Genomic DNA, 21,769 nt, shown 5'->3' on the forward strand with positions numbered 1-21,769 from the left:
GAAGCGCTTACCGAAACGCAGTCTGAATCCAGCACTTCGATCAAACGCACGCGTCCGCTCCGAGTGTGAACAGGTATTTGCGTGACTCTTGCTGACACTCTCGTAGTTCAAACGTATCTTTTTTAACGTCGGCTCACTCCTGCATTTCCGAGGCCGCGAGAAACACCGCGGCGGTTTGTTTCCTTCTACGTCGCTTTGCAAACGACTGGCACGGGGCTTTTACCAACGATGACAGTTGTGTTGACTTCGTAGCGATCGAGTTTGTAGCAGTCGACGAAGCGTTTAAATCCTGTTAGCGTCGATATACCACTGCACGGACACGAACCCCAGACAAGCGGTGGTGGAAAGGTCGCCCGTGTTTATGAGAATCAGCTTGAACACTACACATTTACACACAGACAGGACAGGACATACACAGAGCTGTCTATCAACGAGTGGTTAGCCTGTGTTTGTTATTAAAAATCCACGTGCTCCGAACTATGCCTAGCTCTCTAATTGGTTGTCCGTTTTGCCGAAGACGCTGTTGCCATAGCAACAGCACCGGAAGTCATCGTTTCTCCGTAAGAGGTCGTAACTTTCCTCCTCTCACTTAAGAACGCGTTTATGAATACCGTTCTCGCCTCATCTTACGATGATCGTAACTTTACGAACTTCGTAGCTAAGTTGTCGTAGGTAAGAGGTTTTTTATGAATCTGGCCATTTTCCAAGGCTGCGATGGTTCAAGCTTGACAAAACGTCGGGGAAGCCGGCGAGATTGTCCCAAGATCGAACACTTCGACGCTGTCTCCGTGCGCCGCCATGTTGCCTTGGATTTCGCTTACTATTGGTGAGCCACTAGCGACGATAGCGCGTTCTTACTGGCCCTTGACTGCGGTTGACTGCGTGTCAACGCACCTGTGCGTACAAGTTTAGCGCAAGCGGTCTTCGCAACGCAACGCGTCCGCTTGCCGCTACGGAACGCACCGCGCTCAAACGCGAATGTGCGTATGGGCCTTTAGTCTCGACGGTGTGTCCACGCTTTCATAGATAACGGCAACCAGCATGTAAGCTAGGGGAGCGCATTTTGTGTAAAGAGCACGCTCTCTTCCAGTTTATACTGCTGCTACGCAAAATTTTAATTTGCAAACATCCACTGTCAAGCCAGTCGGCACAGAAGAAAAAAAAAAGTGGCATTGCAGTTACGAATCTTACGATGCGCGAAAAGCACTTTCTAGTACTTCGTTTCACCATAAATAATAGCGCGAATAGAAGACATACGAACAAGGGCACAGATACTAAAGCGCAAGGTCACACGCGCACACTGCCTCAAACCTAACGATGAACCGCTGCTGTCCATCGGTAGGTGGAACGGCCTATTGGGGAGGAGATCGAGCAGTCACGCCTCTGGCGGCACGCTTCAGCTGTGGGGACGACAAACCGAATTTTCTTGTTTATTTTTGATCAGCGATATCGATGGTGACGATTCGAAAGCCGCTCCTCGTGCAACCAAAGCACTGGTAAGAGTGAAGCGCTCGTGTCCAGACCGTGCATGCGAGGTTCAATTTCTTTGTTATTCTGTGTTAGTAAACACCGTGCTGTGGGGACAACAAGCTCGAAAAAGCTCCCCCTATAGTTCAATCTCCTGCCCAATAGGGGGTATTCGCGCGACGTCATTTTGTTGGGAGTTGTTCGCAGCGCATGCTCTGAACGATGCTCGAGAACAACTTTTTCTGGCATAACAAAAAAAAGCGAACACCGCGCGATCACAGCGTTGATCGGTGCTCAAGGTCTACGTGCGCACGGGTATACCCACAGCTTTGACTTCGCTGCCTCCGAGGAAAGCACCAGGATGCATGTTGAACGTCTATTCCACACAATCATGATCGTTGCTCTTGAAAGACGATAAATAGGAGCTAGTTCTGGACATGCACTGTGAACAACGCCCAACAATATGGCAAGTATTAGCTTGCGACCATAGCTGTGAGCTCGGCTGCTGAGCGCGTGCTGACGGCAGGCTCCCACAGTTTTTTTGCTACGTGCATCCCGCACCATCAAGACTGCCGGTCTTAGCAGCCTCGTTCTGAGCATGGGGTCTACATTTCGCCCTCGAATATGGCGTCCAGGGAATACCCTCTACAGACGTCTCGACCCATAATATAAAATAAAGTGTTCATGTTCTATTTGGAAAGGGGGTCCTATTTCGACAGATACTAAGCAAAAAAGCATCCTGAGCTGATGTTACTGCTCAAGAAACGCGCATTTGGCGAGACGCTTTCCATGTAACGTTAATTAACACGCCATTCTTCAAGAATTCGACAAAATAGGTACTTACTCAGAATAAATGACTGCGAGAGATAAGAACTGCCGTGACTCTTCTTGAACACTGCCTTTTTCGTGTTCAAAACCGCCCGACCTTTCCTTTGGGTCACCTAGAAATGCCGTAAATGAGGAACAAAAATGCAGGTCGCTATTGAAAGAACCCCGTGTTTTTATACCAACAAAAGTTACCTTTTGTAGTGGCATCTTTGAATGCTCCACTGACGTGGCGACCTGCTGAAAGAGAATGGGCGAACACTGCAGACCAAGAGTGCCTGCTGGGTTATAGCGATCGTGTTCGAAAGCACGTGAGATGGTCAAGCCGATGAAGCGTTGCGAAGTCACAAAACGAAAGAGTAGTCAGCTTGGCAGCACTATCGCAGTTCGAACAAAAATTCATCGGAAGTTGCAGATGATTGGACGTTGCCAGAATGCGCGCGAAAGAGAGCCAAGTCACGTGAAACCTGGATTGAAAATGAAGTACCCTTGTCTAAGACTATGACCCAGACTTTCTTAATAGTTATCTCTTGTTGTTTTTTTTTGTTTTGTTTTTTTTTGTTGATCTCATTGATTTACAATGTGGTGCCGTCTCGGCGAACCCTACTATATGACTCTGGCCGTATGCTGTATCTGTGCCGGCGTGAAAAATTGTAAACTGCGTCGTCTTTTTCTATTAGATAAAGCCATGGACGTTGACGAAGTATTTTTATACCCCTGTCAGACGGGCACGTTAAATGACATTTAGGCAAAATGACATTACAGCTCGGCAAATCCGCGTGTTTCATACGCCACGCTGCGCGTGCATGCGCCACGTGCAGAACCAGGATCACGAGCTGATTCTCCGAGCGGTGAATGACATTCGATCAAAATGACATTTTTCTTTCCCGTCTGACAGGGGTATTATTCAAATTGACTCCAGTTTTTCTTTTTTTTTTTTCTTAATTTGAAGGGTTAGTAAACATCTTCTCACTCACTTAGGCATGCTTGAAGAAGTCCGTCAGGGACCGTGCGGTCAGTGCGGTTTTTTGGAAACAGGGGCATGTGAGCGCGCTTCTATAAATTCTAGTTTTGGTGATCGATAGTTAGGTGTGTGCGAATAACAGCTCGATTTGAATAGCGCAGTGTCATCCCTAGCTTTAACACTGCTAAGAAAAGCACTTGTCGTGGCTTTCCTTTCTACTGAGAAGGTTGTGAAGGACGCACTTGCAACCGAGTACGACCGAGTGAGACAAGACCGGTTTTTAAGCCTCGCAGGACCAGATGCGCTGCTGCGGGGCAGCTCCTAATCCGTCGCAAGAGGCTTAAAAACCGGTCTCGTCTCAGCCGGTCCTACTCGGTTCCGAGTGTGTGAACGAGCCTTTATTCAATTCGAACAGGTATTCGCACGCCCTCGATAATATTTTGAGTACATCTGTTTTCAGCTTGCTCGTTCAACCTCTAATTATCTTCTCCATTCCCCTACTAAGCTTCTTGAACAGCGCTACGTAACTGGCACAAGGTAATCCATATTTTCTGAAATCATAGTACCTGCGTTTTTGATGTAAAAACGCATGTTCACGTTCTATAGATTCACAAGCTACAGTGAGAGGCGTTCAAGCGAGAGGTTCGTGCCACCGTCCGTGATGAGCACAGGCGTTTTCTGCCCACAAATCTTGAACCGGCGATTTCCTAAAAAGATGAATTGTGAGAAAGCCAATTTGGTTCATTCTTGAGCTCAGTCTTTTAAAGGGGTACGGAAACGAAATGACGTGATCCCGAACCCTCCAGCTCTCGCTTCAAAGTCGGCCGGTGAGAAGAGCCATGCATATCGCGCCAGTGACGTCAAGAGTTCCTGCACGGGCAAGGACATCCGGCCACCTGGGTAGTGTTTCTCCTGGGTGCCACCAGCGGCTCAAGACTTCGGTCCACCGTCCGGAGCGAGTCCTCAGTAGACTCGGACATCATCTAGGGGTCCTTCATCGATGCCTACAGTAACGTGACTCTCAAGTCCGTCATGATGTTGCGGCGGGCGTCTACATTCTGCCGCCACGCTCGGTTCGTCGTCAAGATAGACGACGACACGTAGCTGAACGCAGACTTGTGCCCGTAACTTAAAAAATGTAATGGATTGCAATTACAAATTACCGTGCCTTAACGATTACCAAATTAACGGTAATCGTTACAAGTAATTTTTAACGATTACTGTTACAAATTACTTTCGTTGACGAGTAACGGATGACTTTACTCGTTCCGTTACAAATTACTTTTACATTACTTTTCTCGTACGGTTATCAAGAAACCATTTTGATGTTTTCAAAAATGTTCTGCAACACTACTTTCCATTTCTCATACGCCCGCATTATGGAAGTCCTTATTTAAATAAAATATTGTATTTAAGAGAAAGAATGTAGTTGCACTTCGTTCACCTCTAAGCTGACAAGGCAGCGAAAGATGCGAGCACACCCGCCATCCCGGTATATATCTTACGGCGACCGAAAACTATCCCTGGAATTCTGCAGACAAAGCTACCGGTGCGCATGTTATATTATGCAAAAGTGAGGGAGATCGGTAGCCGAGTGGGCTAGCGCACACAATAAAGAAAAAAATGGGCTAGCCCACACCAGCTCGGAGCACGTGGAGCGAAAGCTCGCTCTGCGGAACCCCAGGGATCATGGGTTCAATCCCCACCCTTGCCCATTTCGATCTGGATGAGCATCGTACCGGTGTGTTGTTATGTATCACTACTGCGTGGTGCACGTTAAAGGGATACTGAACCAAAGAATGTAGTGCCCATAATAAGTGGCGCACGTTCTTTCCACCAGCCAGCAGCCGCCGGTGTGCGCGAGCACACGCAACAAAAATGACGTCACAGACCTCCATTCGCGGTTGAGATGACAGTGAAATGCATGGGCTTCCGACTAAAGGAGAATAAGGATAGGCTTTTCATCTCTAGAAGTGAAAGCTACGTGCTTGTTAGACCAATTCATCGCTTACTTTCTACGCCAGGCACCACTGTGTAGATAAAAAACTTGTCTTTATTCTCCTTTGGTCCGAAGCCCATACATTTCACTGTCATCTCAACCGCGAATTGAGGTCTGTGACGTCATTTTTGTTGCGTGTGCTCGCGCACACCGGCGGCTGCTGGCTCGTGGAAAGAGCGTGCGCCACTTATTATGGACACTAAATTCCTTGGTTCAGTATCCCTTTAAAGACCCCAAGCTAGCGGTTTGTGATGCACTGGCTAAATTTCTCGTCTACAACTGGAGACAAGCCGCCCGTTGAGGCAGTTCTAGGCTGTATAAACCTACAGACATACCAACTTTTTTAACGCAAAAGTGTGGACACACTTTTTGTGCGTACGTACTTTTGTGTGCACACACTTGTGGGTACACGCGATATTATTATTTTTTTTTTGTGTGTGTTTTATGGTTCTATCTTTTGCATTGTGGAATCATGATAACTGGTCTTTTGAATTTTTTTATGGGCGTCATCATACAAGCCCTCTGCAGGCTTTGATATGCCCGTATCTAGTACAATTGAATTCCAATTTGTGTGGAATTATTATTATTATTATTATTATTGTTATTATTATTATAACTAATAATAATAATAATAATAATAATAATAACAATAATGCATTTTATTTCCATCAATGGTACATCAATGGAGGAGACCATGGAAAAAAGCTGTGTCGAGACAGCTTGACGAGCCCATGGCCCCCTTATTGTCAATGAAATACAACTTGGTGGTGCAAAAAATGGTACAAGAGCAAACATGGAGAAATTATACAATCGTAATACAAGCACTGTCTGAAAGCAAAAATAGTGGTTTTATCATGGTTTCAGATCTAAAAACACACCGCCAAGTGTGCGGTGTGCATAACATGCACACCGCAAGCTTTGTCTGCAGGATTCCAGAGATTTCGGTCGCCGTAAGCTAGCGGAATGTCGGCTGTGTTTGCACCCGCTACCCCGTCACTAGAAACGTATACCTCCACTACATCACGTGGACAAAGCCTGTTTTTCGCATATTTGTATATGCCTTGCACATTTTTCTAGTGGTTCTAGTAACCATTCATACGAAAAATCGTTTTTTTTTTCCCCCGGCAATTCTCCTCTTCACAGTTTTTTTCTATTTTGTTGAACTTGTTGTCTTTATGCTGCTGAATTGCCTGCTCATATTTCTCCAGTTTCTGTATTACGCTCATATTTAGAAAAAAGTAACGCGAAATAAAGTAATGCGCTACGAATATTTAGTCACGAAATTACATTACAAATTACTGCCGCAAAGATGTAGAGTGGCAATTACAAAATTACTTGTAAGAGTAACGGATTACAAGTAGTGCGCTACTTGTAACGGACTATTTCCCAAGTCTGCCTGAACGCTGCCAACATCTTCGCGACGATGGCTCCGCGCCCACCGGATGCCATATATGGCCGGCTCTTCGAGGGCAGCAATCCTATCAGAGACCCGGCTGACAAGTATCACGTAAGCCTCAAAGATTACCCTGCGTCCTCGTATCCGAACTACGTGGCGGGTTCCAGCTACGTGCCGGGCGGACACGTCGTAGAGACGCTTTCCAGAGCGACGGGCCAAGTGAAGCTTTTCCCCATCGAGGACGTTTACATTACCAGCTCCCGCGCCGAGGGCGCCGGGGTCCGTCGCAGAGTGGGGTCTCTCTGCTACACGCCGCCGCGGGAGATGTATTCGCCTCGAGATCGAACCGTGTCGCCACCGTGCGGCCGAAATTGGAAACGCGCGAAAGCGGGGATACCGCCGTGCGTCGTCTGCTACGGGCGCACGCTCAGAAGCATGGATCTCGACGACGCAAGCCCGTTTCAGGCTGAGCTTGACATTCCTTATTAAATGTTTTATGTTTTTGTTGCCGTTTCTTCTTACTAAAGGTTGTGTTGTATCGTTTCCCATGCGTAGAAATTCAGCAAAGCGATTATTATTAAAGGGCAACTCCACTCAAAAAGTCGACCCTATCGAAATGACTCATATCGCTTTAGGAGGTCAAAATACGGTCATACCCAAAATATCACGTCAAACTGACGCCGCGTTACCGATTAATACAAACATTAGAAATGTTCTCCCGGCTCGGTTAGCGGCCCGAAAGCGGGTGAGCAACGCTGGCACCGGGTGAGCTAGTGAAGCAACACTGGGCAATGACGTAGGTCTAGTCCTACGCTCTCGTACGGACGCCGCGAACGCTTCGTTTCCCGTGGCATTCTGCGATTCTGCTGACGGCACGAGGTGTTTACCACATTATCCTGTGTTCTCCTATTTTTATTAGCGTCCAGGCAGTTGCTTTAATTCCAGCATTGCTTCCGCGACAGCGCGGAAGAGAGCGAAGCGGTGCTGCTCGCTCACGCGCGCGTCGTGGAGCCGGAGAGATTCGCCGGTCTCGCGTTGGGCAATGTCGAGCAGGATTTGTAGTGCTGTGGGTTGCACCAACAACCGGGTGCGCAACCCGGAGCTGCGGTTCCACCAGTTCCCAAGAGACCGGAAGAGGCGCAAGGTGTGGGTCGGTGCCGTTCGCCGGATAGACTTCGGAAGACCGTTGACTCCGAGCTCCAACGCGAAGCTCTGCTCCCAGCACTTTACGTCAGACACCTACACACGGGATCTGCGGCTGCTGACTGTTGCGGGTTTCACCACGAAACAGGCGTCTTTGAAGAACGATGCGGTGCCGTCGCTGTTCGCGTACCGTCCGCCGGCTGCTCCAGCACGATCGGCCGGACGCAGCAGGTCGCGGCTGATCTAACTAGCGTGCACATAAAGGCGCCTTGGCTTTAACAACTTAGACCACTTGTGGATAGATCTGTCCATCTATCTCCCATTATTTCGTTTTCTCGGTCCGCGCGCAAGAAACAAATACAGTCACGCTGCGTCGGCACCGACCGCGTCATATTTATAGCAGTCGGATTCGCTTTTCGGCCGGCAAATTTATAAATACACACTAAAACTTACTACATTTGATGCATATCAACAAAGTGAAGCGGTAAAAAAAGAAAATGTGCATCTAACCTTCTGTTTCGAAACTCCAAGTGCGACTGAGCCGACCTTGTCGGCGCGTCGGCTGAGAAGCGCGGGACCAGAACTAGGTCATGCCGACGACGCACCACTAGTATCAGTGTTGCCAAGCTGCTTCAACCGGTAGTTTCGGTTTCGCCGTGCCACCGGACCGATTCTTGCATTCGCGATATCTACAAAACTATACACACTACCGAAAAACAAATTATATCTCGTGATTCAGGGTCGCCGGCTTCGACTAAACAGATCATAACCCGAAAATTGTAAAAATGGAGTGGAGTTGCCCTTTAAGTCGGAATCTTCCATAAATTAATCCCACGGATTTTTGTTATCTCGCACAAACCGTGGTTTCATAAAGCATTCAATGTTGAGTGGGTCTGTGGTTTGATTAGAAAATTAACCCGACTGATCGCTATTTTTTAATAGACTAATCAATCAATAAATCCGTATGTTGATTTTTCGCCGGTCATATTGCGTGAAAGACGTTAAAACTATACATTTTTTTACTGGTTTTAGTATGTCATAAATGGCATATTGCATTCCCATTCTAAACTTCACGTCGTGAGTCTTATATACATATCAACACGGAAAGCCTTTTAAAATGAAGTATTTTTTAAAGTTATTATTTATTTAAACAGTATAATCACCCTCGGTGAAATGACAAGCACGCTGAAGTGGTTTGCCGTGCAAGCCTGTGTCACAAAAGAAATAAAGACGTCAAAAATACTAAAGCAGGCATTTTTCACTCCTTGTTGACTTTCTCCAGCACAAGACTCCAATTAACCGGCAAAAAAATTGGAATTAAAGCATTACTTCAATAATATGAAAGTTAATCGATGAACTGCCCAGTCTCGATATACGTTAGGTGAGGGCGGAGGGTGATCGGAAAATCTCGTGAAGGTCGCTAGCCCTCATCAGTAAAACAGCATCACTGCGGCCGATGTTGTCTGTGTCGTGGTGCGCGTCGTTTGTTGGGGTTGCAGAGTCTGCTGTGTTTGAATACAAGATTATTTAGCCAGAAATTTATAGTATTAGCCTCTTGACACTCGCGGCCCTCACCACGAAAGTTGAAGCGGGTGAACACACACTCCCGAGAAAAGCATTTAATAACCGGAACATTGCTGCGTTGCTCGGTTACACTCGTTTATTACAGTCACGGCAGATATATTAGAACAGTTTGTTTCACTTGCCTGCCAACCGTGCAGTTTGCAGATCTTAACTAGAAAATACACACTCTCCTCATCGTAACGCAGTAGATTTGTTCAGACCCCAAAAAACTTACCCACACTATGGCACAGTAAAAGGGCAGAGGAACTCAATAGCATGGTGATTTCAAATACAGCGCTAAATTATCTTCATTCTGAATATTTATATTACTGCAAAAGCTAGAAGTTAAAAAAAAAAAGCATAGAAGCTGCGATTTCACGGCCCACAGTACCAGTATTATGGTATCTGGGTTGGAATTTATCGTTTTTTTTTTTTGTTTTTTTTTAATTCCCACGATGATGAACCGATACATCCATTTTAAAAGAAACAAATATTTAACATAAATGTTCTAGTTCAGCCGGAGAAAGGCATCAGTCGTGGCGATCCATGCTTTCCAACGTCTGCCTAGAGCAGACGACGCACCCACGGAAGCGATTATATAAATTTAGGCCGTACGCTGGCAACACGATTCGATTTTCACTGAAGCACCGAACAGTACCGCATCCTTTTCCGCTAGAATTGTTTTCCCAGCGATAGGATGCGACAAAATAAACGCAAGAATCTACGCCGTCTCGCGCGTGAACGTGGAGAGCCTATGGGGCGGCCGTTCTCCTATCCCCGCTTTGATGATGATGATAGCGCGACCGTAGCGCCACGTCTAGGTCGATCTCGAGGCCAATACGTACACCTTCAGGGACCAACTGCAACGCCTGGAATTCGTATGATACCGGCTCCTATTCGACTTTGCGTGCTACCGTTATGCTATAGGACGTCGGTCCCGACTTGATTTATGCCGCCGGTGTCTGTGTTCTGTCAGTAGTGAACAGGACAAGAGTCACGGAGCCAAGTGGATCTGAAGGCGTTCCCCCGCCCATAGAATACTTATATTTTTTTAAAGAAATACAACCTCTTCGCAACGTGTCTTTATTGCATTTTAAATGAGAAATTCGTTCTAGAAATTTAGACAGCGCGAAGCTCGTATGCCCCGAGGGGCGTGTGATGTTTTCGCTGCTGCCCACCATGTTAGGATCAGCACGCAAACATGCACCACGAGGTTATTATTTTTGGGGTTTTGCTGTCGAAAATCTCAATCAATGTTGTTGTTGTCAAAGTTGTCATCCATAGATGACAACTTTTTTCCAGTACAGTACGGCCGCTGACGTGCATCATACAGTAGTGGTATATCAACGCACAGCGACGCGGTACTATATACTCGTCCAGATTTTGGGCTTGATCTACCTACGTGCCGGGCGCTTTACACAGTGACAGGCTACGTGAAGTTAAAGGGACCATGAAATGACTTTTTCACTTTTTCCAGATAACTTTTACATTAAACCGTCAATGTTCACTGAATGCCGAAGAGGCATCCGTTTTCGTCTCGGTTTATTAACTTCTATACAAAAAATTAATAAAATATCGACTTTTTCTTGACCGCAAAACAAGCCGTGACGTACGCTGTTTCCGGCACCGGAAGTTCTCTCGGCAGTAGGAGATGGGAGCGTTAGCGGCGACGAGTTGGGGTGCGCCGGTAGGTTTTACTGCGCCGATGTCACCGACGTATTTTCTGAATCGGCGCCTCTCATCGCCGCATCGCAGCTGAGCGAAATTCAATGAGATACGTTGCGCTACAGAGACAGCATGGGACTAGAGCACTATATAGCTCCTTCGGAGCAGAGTAGCGCAATCTAGAACGCCGCCTCTCGGCGACTAGCGGCGAACGCCCGGAGGTTCCAACTGCGGTCAGAAATGCATGGAGAACGTGAGAAAATCGTTGTTTCTTCAGTATTCTGGGAATATACGGAATGGCAATCATTTGTGACATAATAATGGAACATTTTAGAATAATTTGCGCTAAGTTTTGTGACCCGCAAGAACCTGACTTTTTTTAAAAAATTGCTTGAGCGGCAACATGCAGCAGACGACTCGGTGACGTCACACCATTCACGTGACCCGCTCCGGCCAACCCGAAAAGCCCATCTCCGCTGCGAGCAAAAATCGTCTGCTTCAAACGCCATTGCCTTGGAAATTGCCTTCTCAAAATTTGCACTCGCATCCGATATTATTAAAACTTTGACAAAGTGTTTAGTGCTTTACTAACTTCACGACATACTAGTTTTGAAAAGTGTTAACTCGCCGTTCATTTTTTAATCAGCCGTGTTGTATCGATCTCCATGTATTTTCCCATAGGGCGGGCCGCCTCTTGGAACCCTGAGTACCACGTGACTCACGCCGAGCCGCTCTGTCGGCCATCTTGTCGGCAAAACACGAGGTTCAAAGGATTGCGCTACTCTGCTCCGTAGGAGCTATATAGTGCTCTACATAGGACTAGTCCCACAAACACCGGTATGCCTATTGGGAAGTGCAGCGAGTCTTCCGGTGAAGACTCCAGAAGTCAACCCAACTATCATTGTTGGTAAAAGGCGGCCAGTGTCAGTCGTTTGCAAAGCGACGTAGTGCCGCGGCGTTTTTCGCGGTCTCGGAGATGCAGGAGCGAGCCGACGTTAAAAAAAATACGTTTGAACTACGAGTGTCAGCAAGAGCCACGTAAATACCTGTTCACACTCGGAGCGGACGCGCGCGTTTGATGGAAGTGCTGTATTCGCGCTGTTGGTATGCGCTTCGGGACCGATCTTTTACGATTGCAACTCGATACTGACGCGACACTCGGCAAAGAAAGGTTGGACCGGTATTGCACGTATACCTCCCACGAACTGTTACAGCTCGACAGTGACGTCCAGTCTGTCAGAGTAAAAATGGCATACCAATAACAAAGTGTACATACCGTGTTACGAAGGTAATCCATACAGCGTTTATTTCAGCTATATATCACACAAAACAAGAAGAGAGAATCGACGAGGGTCCCTTTTCGACGAGTGTTCGTCAACACTGCCTCGGAAAACAAGGGGAAGAGATTGACCTCCCCTCTTAACCTAAAATTGAGGTCAGCGATCAAACTATAATACGGGAAGGGTCCACAAGGGTAGCGCGGGCATATTCCATTCAGCACGCCAGCCGGTCGTAGGCAGACAGACGGTCTTGCGACGAAGCAACGCTGCGCCGAGTCGGAGTGCCTGCTAGGCCTATATTCTGAGAGCTTCGTCGGAGCGGGATTCGCGGCTGTTGTCGCTCTTCTCGGGTGTTCGTGGATCCAGCGTTCTTGTTCGTCGTGGTCTGTTTTAAGTACATTTTTTTTCTTGCTGCTTGAAGTCGGCACGCGCGAGATGAACACGTAGAAAAATAAACGTTCAGTCAGTCAGAGTTTTGAGAGGAAGGAGATCAAAGGAAATAAACGTTCTGAAGTCGGCCCTGCCCTACTGCGCGCGCGCAGTAGTTGCTTCGTTTACCACACGATAGATGGCGCTTGGCTCTCAGCATTATCAAATTTGGCAATTTTCGCCACACATCTCTAATTATGCTACAAAATGTGGATCTGAATATTATTTAACAAAACTTTTAGGAAACATTCGCCGGCTATTTATTGTTTACGATCGCGGTGCTGGTGAGGTAGGCTCTTATCCAATAGGCGACGTGGATTCGGCTGACGTGCTCCGTTTCTGCGGATGCATCGTAGTGAAAAGGCAGAGCTTTCGAAGGAAGGAAAGAAGTCGCAAAAGAGTCCAGTTTTCTTTTAAAAGTTCTATAGCAAATAATTTTTTTGGGCTCCCTAGTTTTGTGTTTTTGTGTTTCTTCTCACACCTTTTACGACTTGCGGTGGATGAAATTCGATTTTAAAATCATTTCATGGTCCCTTTAAGGATCGGGCCCAAAAGCGCTGGCCCTCCGGCGGAAGCTTTCGCTCCATGGCATTCCGGTTCGTGCCTCATACGTGCAAGGCATGTGCTTCAGCATGCGCGTGAAGGCTGGTTTACAAATACGTCGCAGCGCTAAATCAGCACAAGGAAGAGCGCTGACGCAGCCCTGACTTGGGCGTAACTTAGCACTGATCCAGCGCTTCACCCACCGAGTTCAAGATGGCGGCGTCTGCGCGCCATTGCCAACGACGGGCAGCGTTAACGACGCACTTACTACAGAGGCTGGAATACTGAAGTGCTGTCCAAACAGAGGCGTATTTCACTTGTATGTGAACCGGGACTCGAATAGATTCCCGTTTCCGGTTCTGACTTCACCACTTCGTTTTTTAATTGTTCAATATTTTTAACTTTTCCGGGTGCCCGTATTGTGACGAAAGCGCCCGCATAAAGGAAGCGGCCAATCTCGGAGCGCACTTCCTTCCCGACGGTGATCTCGTACTCTTCGCGTGCTTAAAAAGCACTGACACATCAAAATAATTTTTTTTATTATTCCAAACGATTGAAAACGATGCCGGGACATTACCCACAAAATTCGAAACTTGGGAATCCAGTATTTGTCAAGCAAAAAAAAAAAATTTAATTTCCAAATGCCGAATTTGAAGTTCCCTCGCGATCCGCGCCGGTGCGTTGACGTCAAATATTGCGGAGTCCTGGGAGTCTACTTTCCTTCATGACTCCGTGCTCCAAACCGCTTTCGCCACCGTGACCCGAAGCGAGGAGGTGAAGAGCGGGAGATAAGGGCGCCAGCGGACCGGGAGAAAAACCGGTTTTGTTCCGTGCGAGCGGTGCCGCCTCCCCCACAGTAAAAGTTTTTACACCTTTAAGGGCGTAAAAGGGGTGTTTTAGCAACTTACACCCTCAGCTACACCCTAAAATGTTGGAATACACCCTCATAATTTTACTGAAAGGGGTGCTGTTTCGTGTTACACCCTACATTTAGTGAAGTTGGTGAGAAGGGTGAAGAAGAGGGTGCTAAATAATTAATATGAAATGGTTTTGAAAAGCTTATATATGGCTCTGTCCATAATGTACAGGTGAGATTTCTGCTTGAAAGGCAACAGTTGTTAGCAGTCTAGTTTTTTATAATGTCAGTTGTAATTCATACAAATAGCTGATAATAAAGTGCCTCTTTTGCATACAATTTTTATGTTTGCAAACAAAATTTTATATATGAGTTCATACATAATGTTCTTACAAATCACTCTGTGCTCATAAATTGGAAACTAGGGTGAAATGCTCAATACTAGCATTTTTTTACAAATATTTATTGATGGAAGTGTACAGTAAGAAATCAGTTAGTCTTGAGTTTATATCTGACAACATTAAATCAAAATATAGTGAAAATGTTTGACAAATATTTATGACATGCTGCTAGAACCCGTCACATGACCATGTCAACCTGGGAAAACTATTCATATGAGAATATGATGACATGCACAAAAACTTACACACATAAAGAGGAAAAACCCATTATAAACCAGTCCGATACAGCCCATACAAAAATGGTCTATGGTTGTCTATGGAAAATTCAATGGCAGGCTATCACCCCCTGTAGCTTTGCATGGTCAGCCTTAGAAATTTATAAATACAGTTACAGCCAGCTATAGAAAAGTCTAGGGCCCTGTGTCTAAAGACTGGGAACCAATTAATTTTCTTTTCCCGTCTACAGACAGACTGAGGGCTATGTTTGAATAACAATAATAGTAATAATAATCAATAAGTTAGTGTTTTAACAGTGTCCAGGGACATCCAATTGGTCTTCTTGCTGGCGCAGTGCAATAGAACGCACAAACAGACGCTTGCGCGCTCGCAGTCACACACATACACGCGCGCACGCACGTACACACGCATGCACGCGCGCAAACACACGCCCGCGCTCAGACGCACACGCACGCACAAGCAGAAACGCACACACGCAAGCACGCGGACGCATCCACACGCGCGCGTACAAACACACGCACGCGCATGCACGCACACACACGCAAACAGAAGGAAACGCTGCTTGAGTTAGTTTCGGTTTACACAAAAAGAAACAACCTGGCACGGGGAGAGTAACTAAATATCAGTCCATCATATTTTAACCGGACGACGCGGAAACCACCTCCACCTACGAGGGCGACCCGTGTTGCCTAAAGCGCGCGATATGTGACGTCTTTGGTCCTGGGCTTACTACTGGTCAGAGCCGCTAAAAGCTTTTTTTAGTCGAGATACAAAATATAGGTGGTATTCACTGAGCCTGCAGGTTCGATTTTGCCAGGGAGCGCCACCGTGGATCCGCCATCTTCGAGGTCTCAATTTGACTGGCTTGGGTGTATGGGTTATAAAGCTAGCTGAGCGTGGGCGAGCTAGGAGAAGACGACGAAATAAAGGTGACGGAAAAGCAGCCGCCGGCACGTAAGCGTTCTGAAGCAAAGTGTCCTCTTGATTTGTGCCTATTAACCACGATACATGGTGTCAGAAGTGGTTGAGTAGTTCCTCTTCAATGAAACGAACCGCAGCCATGGTCGAACTACCGCCGCCGGCAGGATTAAGGCTATCGGAGAACACAGCGGAGAATTGGAAGCGCTTCAAACAGCGCATCGAACTCTACTTCCGAGCAACAGAGACGAAGGAGGCGAGATCGAAGCAGCAGAAGGCAGCTATATTTCTCCATGTGGCTGGCCAGGAGGCCATTGACGTCTATAACACGTTCAATTTGGCAGAATCTGAGAAAGATGGCTATGAACTGATCGTGAATAGATTCGAGGACTACTGCCTTCCTAAAAGCAACGAAACCTTCGAGCGCTATGTCTTTCGAACACGACAGCAGACGGAAGGTGAGAGCTTCGAACTGTTTTTTCGAGACTTGCAACTAAAGTCGAAGTCCTGCAACTTCGGAGTGTTAGTTGAGTCGATGCTTCGAGATCAGATTGTGTACGGCATACAGAACAAAAAACTCAGAGAGAAGCTGCTGAGGGAAAAAGACTTAACACTTGAGAAAGCCGTCGACTTCTGCAAATCTGCGGAAATTTCAGAGCGCCAAAACAAGACCTGGGAAACTCCAGATACGCTTGTGGAGCCAGTGACTCGAAGGGACAGAAATTCTCCCGGAAGTCGCAAGTGTCAATACTGCAGCTCTATGCATGAGCCGAGAAAATGTCCAGCATTTGGAAAATCATGCAACAAGTGTGGGAAAAAAAAAACACTTTGCGGTAGCCTGCAAAGGCAAGAAGATGAGCGTCGACAACGTTCACGAACGAGAGCTTAGCCAAGATGAAGAAGCCGATACCTTTGAGATTCTACCAGTTGATGGTCGCAAAGTAAAGCATGAGCGTGACTGGACTGTGATGGCGAAGATAGGAGGCCGCGACGTTCACCTAAAGGTGGACACCGGAGCGCAAACAAATCTTCTATTTCTCAGCGTTTTTAAGAAACTTCAAGTTTCGACGCAACCAGCACCAAGCTCCATAACACTGCGAAGCTATGGAGGAGGAAAACTACAGCATGTGGGCAAAGTCTGCCTCTCTGTATAGAGCTCAAATCCAAGATTGAAAACGTGGACTTCTTCATCGTGAAGAAGGGCAAGCAAGCGCTGCTGGGGCTTCAGAGCTGTGAGGCCTTTGGATTGGTTCACCGCATAGACAGCCTCGAGGAAACAAATTGCCTGCGACACCAAGTGATCTCTAAGTTCCCAGACATGTTCCAGGGCATCGGACGCACCAAGAACGAGTATCACATGGTTCTCAAGGATGATTGCCGTCCTGTGGTTCAGCCAGCACGTCGAGTGCCGCATGCTCTCCGCGAGCCTCTGAAAGACGAACTGGACCGCATGACCACTAGTGGCATCATCGCCAAAGTCCAAGAACCAACAGACTGGGTAAGCCCTCTTGTGATAGTTGCAAAGAAAAATGGGAAAATTCGTGTGTGCATGGATCCAAAGTACGTGAACATGAGCTTGAAACGAGAACATTTTCAACTTCCCCGCAGAGAGGACATTGAGGCTGAGTTGGCAGGTGCAAAGTATTTTACAAAGCTTGACGCTAACAACGGATTCCACCAGATTCCGCTTGATGACAGCACCTCGCGGATTTGTACGCTTGCAACGCCATTTGGGCGCTACCGATACCTAAGATTGCCTTTTGGAATTTCCTCTGCGCCTGAAGTTTTTCAGAGAGAAATGACTCAAATTTTTGAAGGATTACCTGGAGTTTGAGTTTATATAGATGATGTACTCATTTGGGGCGGTACTCGTGAGGAACATGACCTAAGACTGAGGAAAGCCTTGCAAGCAGCTAAAAAAGGTGGCCTCACGCTAAACCTCCATAAGTGCCAGTTTGCTTTAGAAGAAATTTGTTACTTGGGCGACAACATTAGCGCTAAAGGGATCACGCCAGACCCTGAACTAGTCAAGTGCATTGTAAGCATGCCACTACCAACAAACAGAAAAGAAGTGCAGCGTCTCTTGGGGGCGGTCAACTACTTCGGGAAGTTCATTCCTAACTTGTCAGAGAAGACTACATCCTTGCGTAGCTTAAACAAACAAGATTCACTTTTTGAGTGGAGTAGACAGCATACGCATGAATGGAAGATGCTGCAGGGAATGTTAACAAAAGCCCCGATATTGGCCATTTTTGACGCTGGGAAGAAAACGAAGGTCTCTACAGATGCATCGAAAGGAGCCTTAGGTGCCGCCTTGTTCCAAATGCATGGTCAAGATTGGCGCCCTGTAGCCTATGCGTCGAGAGTGTTGACTGATAGCGAATGCCGCTACTCTCAAATTGAAAAAGAAGCTCTGGGAATTGTATACGGATGTGAAAAGTTTCATGGCTTTATGTACGGACGGCACATTACTGCCGAAACAGATCACAGCCCATTGATTTCCATAGCCAAAAAGTGCATCGGAGATATGCCACCACGTTTGCAACGCCTGTTTTTGAGGTTAATGCAATACGATTTGGAGCTAGAGTTCCTGCCAGGAAAAGCACTGGTTCTTGCTGATACGTTGTCTCGAATACAGGTTTCGACGACAAAGGAAGGCTCAAGCGATGATGTGGAGCTTCATGCAGCAACTGTCCTGTCTACGCTGGTCAGTGACAAAACAATGGCACTGCTACTTGCAGTGACAGAAAAAGACAAGGAACTTCAAGAAGTTGTCAGCAAGCTGACTAATAACACTCCACTTCAAGGCGAGTTTAAACCTTTTAAAGACGAACTGTCTGTTGTAAAGGGTGTCCTGATGAAGGGAGCTAAAGTCGTAATCCCGCGGGTCCTCAGAGCAGAGCTGCTGAAACGCCTGCACAGCGGTCACCTTGGTATCAACAAATGCAAAGCACGGGACAGACAATTAATGTTTTGGCCGGGAATGAATACACATATTACAGCGATGATCGACCGATGTGCAACCTGCAAGCAATATGCCTATCGCCAGCAGGAGGAGCCTCTTCTGTTACGAGAGACGCCACCCCAACCTTGGGCGCGAATCGGTGCAGACCTGTGCATGTATGCTGGGAAATCATACCTGGTTCTCTACGATGCTTACTCAAACTTTCCCGAGGTCGCCGAACTACGAGATACTACATCAAAGACTGTGATCGACGTCATGGCAAGCATGTTTTCTCGTCATTGACTTCCTCTCGAGGTTTGTACAGACGGCGGTCCACAGTTCATAGCTAGAGATTTTACCGAGTTTGCAGCAAAATACGACTTCAAACATGTGATGTTATAGTCCGCGCTTTCCAAGGTCTAATGGACTCGCAGAGAAAGGTGTGCAAATAGTGAAAAGACTGCTAAAAAAATGTGCACATTTTGGCCAAGACTTCTGGTTAGGGTTACTAACCTACAGGGCCACACCACTAGAGTGCGGATCAGCTCCAGCAGAGTTATTAATGAGAAGGAAGACGCGTACACTCCTGCCAGATTTCGTGTCTGAACCAGCTAGACCCGTGTTTAAACATAAACAAGACAGAAAAAGAGGTCGAGCACTTTCCCAGTTAGAAGAAGGAGATGCTGTACGAGTTCGAGACGATAAAGATAAAGGTTGGTCAGCGAAAGCACAAGTGACCTGTGACAACGGCCCAAGATCGTACAAGATACAAACTGAGAAGGGTACACACATACGGCGGAACCGCCAACACCTACTGAAGACATCGGAGGAATTCAATCCTTATGATGCGTTAGAGTCCGAGGCATACGACACCGCAGACGAAGATGCAGAAAGGACTGAGGCTCGAGTGCCAACGTTCGCTGTCTCCAGCCCAGATACATCAAGTCCCGGTGGAAGCCAGCAGGATAATAGCACAAGCACAAGTCAGCTGGATAATAGAAATCAAGCGTGCCTACAAGGAAGTCTGCCTCTGATCACTCCTCGGCTGTCTACTCGTGAAGTTCGTGTACCTAGGAGGTTAACGTATGATGAGAACTTTAATCAAGCATGCAAGTGAAGTGCAAACTGCAAAGAACATGATTTGAAATCTACAAACGACATTACAGTGTATATATTTGTACATATTTTGAGTAATTTCTATATTTTATTTGTATTTGTATAGTGTATATATTGTAAGTAATTTTCTGTTTAACTTTTAAAGAAGAGAAGGTGTATCGGTTATAAAGCTAGCTGAGCGTGGGCGAGCTAGGAGAAGACGACGAAATAAAGGTGACGGAAAAGCAGCCGCCGGCACGTAAGCGTTCTGAAGCAAAGTGTCCTCTTGATTTGTGCCTATTAACCACGATTCTGCTTGAAAGGCAACAGTTGTTAGCAGTCTAGTTTTTTTATAATGTCAGTTGTAATTCATACAAATAGCTGATAATAAAGTGCCTCTTTTGCATACAATTTTTATGTTTGCAAACAAAATTTTATATATGAGTTCATATATAATGTTCTTACAAATCACTCTGTGCTCATAAATTGGAAACTAGGGTGAAATGCTCAATACTAGCATTTTTTTACAAATATTTATTGATGGAAGTGTACAGTAAGAAAATCAGTTAGTCTTGAGTTTATATCTGACAACATTAAATCAAAATATAGTGAAAATGTTTGACAAATATTTATGACATGCTGCTAGAACCCGTCACATGACCATGTCAACCTGGGAAAACTATTCATTTGAGAATATGATGACATGCACAAAAACTTACACACATAAAGAGGAAAAACCCATTATAAACCAGTCCGATACAGCCCCTACAAAAATGGTCTATGGTTGTCTATGGAAAATTCAATGGCAGGCTATCAACCCCTGTAGCTTTGCATGGTCAGCCTTAGAAATTTATAAATACAGTTACAGCCAGCTATAGAAAAGTCTAGGGCCCTGTGTCTAAAGACTGGGAACCAATTAATTTTCTTTTCCCGTCTATAGACAGACTGAGGGCTATGTTTGAATAACAATAATAGTAATAATAATCAATAAGTTAGTGTTTTAACAGTGTCCAGGTACATCCAATTGGTCTTCTTGCTGGCGCAGTGCAATAGAACGCACAAACAGACGCTTGCGCGCTCGCAGTCACACACATACACGCGCGCACGCACGTACACACGCATGCACGCGCGCAAACACACGCCCGCGATCAGACGCACACGCACGCACAAGCAGAAACGCACACACGCAAGCACGCGGACGCATCCACACGCGCGCGTACAAACACACGCACGCGCATGCACGCACACACACGCAAACAGAAAGAAACGTTGCTTGAGTTAGTTTCGGTTTCGGTTTACACAAAAAGAAACAACCTGGCACGGGGAGAGTAACTAAATATCAGTCCATCATATTTTAACCGGACGACGCGGAAACCACCTCCACCTACGAGGGCGACCCGTGTTGCCTAAAGCGCGCGATATGCGACGTCTTTGGTCCTGGGCTTACTACTGGTCAGAGCCGCTAAAAGCTTTTTTTAGTCGAGATACAAAATATAGGTGGTATTCACTGAGCCTGCAGGTTCGATTTTGCCAGGGAGCGCCACCGTGGATCCGCCATCTTCGAGGTCTCAATTTGACTGGCTTGGGTACGCTACGCGGTCGTCCGCTGCTAGTGTGTGCTAATTTCATATCGTTGAAGCTTCGTTGAACAGAAGAGAGAAGAAAAGTTGGTCTCGGGGGCTTGCCGTTTTTCTTGTTGCCGCCGAGTACTGTGTGTAAAGGCTGAACCGCATGTAAGCAATTTGGCGAGCGACGGGACGAGACGAGCGACGACTACCCGCTTCGCTGTCGCTCGGTCACTCGCGCGACGTGGCAAACCGCATGAAAGCGACGCGAGCGTGCGACCAAGGCGATAAGTGACCCTTTCTAATAATCCAAAAATCGAGCGACGCGACGACCGACCGCGAGAAATCTCGGTCGCTCCCCTTACAAAAATCTGTAGTTAAATTTTTTTGAATTTTTGTTTAAAATTTTCCGGAGTCGTATTGAATTTCTTTTTAAACTTTTTTTATGTTTTTTTAGACTTTGTTTTGACAACTTATTT

At 46.5% G+C, this 21,769-nt stretch overlaps 1 pseudogene; it reads left to right on the plus strand.

Annotated features, from left to right (window-relative positions):
- The first annotated feature begins 3,275 nt into the window (after positions 1-3,275).
- LOC115323431 lies at positions 3,276-10,373 on the plus strand (annotated as a pseudogene).
- Positions 10,374-21,769: the final 11,396 nt, after the last annotated feature.

Source organism: Ixodes scapularis, unplaced genomic scaffold (assembly GCF_016920785.2).
Source record: "Ixodes scapularis isolate PalLabHiFi unplaced genomic scaffold, ASM1692078v2 PGA_scaffold3__209_contigs__length_174095766, whole genome shotgun sequence".
NCBI lineage: Eukaryota > Metazoa > Arthropoda > Arachnida > Ixodida > Ixodidae > Ixodes > Ixodes scapularis.